At 42.9% G+C, this 2,381-nt stretch overlaps 1 pseudogene; it reads right to left on the bottom strand.

Annotated features, from left to right (window-relative positions):
• Nucleotides 1–1,877: 1,877 nt before the first annotated feature.
• On the bottom strand, nt 1,878–1,995 carry LOC126203959 (5S ribosomal RNA; annotated as a pseudogene).
• Nucleotides 1,996–2,381: the final 386 nt, after the last annotated feature.

Genomic DNA, 2,381 nt, shown 5'->3' with positions numbered 1-2,381 from the left:
CAGATCGTAAAGCTTCGTCCGCAGTGTTGACTGGAATGCTGAAATACGTGTAACCTGTTTGCATCGAAGGTTCGATGTCTTCTGCTAACAAGGGCACGAACGTCCTCTCACCGATGATACTTTCAACATCCGTAAACAGGAAGATGCAACTCTCAACCGTTTTCGAGAAAACTGAGTTTGAAAATTTTAGGCGCGCTTATATACTCTCCATGGCCGTTACTGCTCAAGGAGTCCGCAGTTAGCTGTGGATCGAATCTCGGTGCTGGTCCTTTTTTCTCAGTCCCTGTTAATTCTCACAACATATTTGTTATGACTATGCAAACTGTCAGTATTCCATGAGTCATTTATCATTCTTAAACTTTTTATCCTGAAAAAAGGAGAATTTGTTTCGTAAAGAGAATAGAATTAAAAGAAGCATATACGAGAACTTTCAGTCAAATCACTATAATCATTTTATTCATACTGTTGTATCTACATTTGTGGCAAGTATAACATTTAACATATGGAACATTGTGCGAATCGGTATGATAGTGCACATTAAATGTAATCGCAATTGCGAATATCGACAACCATCAGCTGTAAAAGGGAATGACGACAATGAACGTTTGTGCCGGATCGGGACTGGAATCCGGATTTCGCGCTTATCGCGAGCGGTCTCCTTACCATTTGGCTACACATGCACGACTCACGGCCCGGTCTAAACTTCCATATGTCGTGAACCATGTGTCTACAACCTGCACTCGTACATATACAATGTATAATCGGTATAGGGGAGACATTTTAATTGAAAGTCGCTTTCCCGGTGTCGGCGGATAAATACGATATTGCACTGCCTGTGTTATTCTGAATTTCGATGCGAAGTTCCTTTGAACCTGTTTTCAGTATCGTAGTATGATACTGATCGTAGAAACATGGAAAACAATTGTTATTGCGACGTACAGCACATGCAATCAACGCCAATTTTTTGCATGTACTTAGTTTTTTCAATTCGTGTATTGCAAAAGAAACTTAGGTGACATTCATAAACAGTTTCGCAGTGTGCCACTCATATCGAAGCATATTACATAATGAAGGTGCAATTAACAGACGATGATTGACGGAATTTTTATGCACTAATCTTAAGAGACTGTTTTTCTATTCTTTTCGATGATGTACGTGCAATATTGTAGTCGTTATATAAGGTTTTCCACCTGCCTCTAGAAATGAACGCTCCAAGGCTGCACCGACGGAGTATATTTTGGAGGAATTGCTTTAATGCCGCACGCAGCACTCTCTTACCCTCACGAAAAGTTTCATCGTACAATCCCCGGTACGTTTGCGCTCCCCATGACCTAGGAGCAAAATAAAATGTTCTTATCTCACGTATGGCCTCGAGACCTCGGTTAAAAATTCTTGTATAGTGCTGTTGTGCTTTTGCCGCACATTGAAACTATTATTCTAGCTTTTTTGTATTATTGTGCATACTCGTGAACTTATTTTTTCACCCCTGGAGCAAATGAGCCAGTAGTCTCTCGCAACACTTTTCAGGATAAAGATTATGTAACTAACAAAGAAACCATTAAGTATTGATAATCTGCACAGTTATAATAAATCTGGTATGAGAATTACATGAGACTGAGGAACAAGCACCGGCAGCGAGATTCGATGCAGAGCGCTTGCGGTTACTCGCCCATCTGCAGATCTCTTGATTATTAAAACTAAACTAAAAACTAAACTCCTCCCGAGCAGGCCATGCAGGCCGAAAGGTACCGACCGGCCGCCGTGTCATCCTCAGCCTACAGGTGTCACTGGATGCGGGTATGGAGACGCATATGGTCAGCACACCGCTCTCCCGGCCGTATGTCAGTTTGCCTCACAAGGGCTGAGTGCACGCTGGTTGCCAACAGCGCTCGGCAGACCGGATGGTCACCCATCCAAGTGCTAGCCCAGCCAGACAGCGCTTAACTTCGGTGATCTGACGGGAACCGGTGTTACCACTGCGGCAAGGGCGTTGGCCTCTTGAATATTAGCGACCTTAAAAAGTTTAAAAAAGTGCCAAAAATTTCCAAATTCGATGTTTTCGAAAGTGGTAGAGAGTTGCGTCATCCTGTTTAGATAATATGTATTATTATGTATTACACATTGTGTTGCAGCTCTACTCGTGCACTACACACCATGTCAGTATGAACCATATCGGTGAGGTGAAGTTCGTACGTTTCCCTCGTAAGGTCTGGGCTGATGACACACAGGCTATAGGGTTGACGTCTATCGTCGAGAAACCACAATCTTACTGACTGCAGTGGGAACATGAGCAAAATTTCTGGCGTGTTGAGATGCAAATTATAATGTCCCTCTACACAAAATTAGTGGCAGCATACGCGATATGCGCTGCTGTAGCGATC

Source organism: Schistocerca nitens, chromosome 1, assembly GCF_023898315.1.
Source record: "Schistocerca nitens isolate TAMUIC-IGC-003100 chromosome 1, iqSchNite1.1, whole genome shotgun sequence".
Lineage (NCBI taxonomy): Eukaryota > Metazoa > Arthropoda > Insecta > Orthoptera > Acrididae > Schistocerca > Schistocerca nitens.
This window is presented reverse-complemented; position numbering and strand designations above follow the sequence as displayed.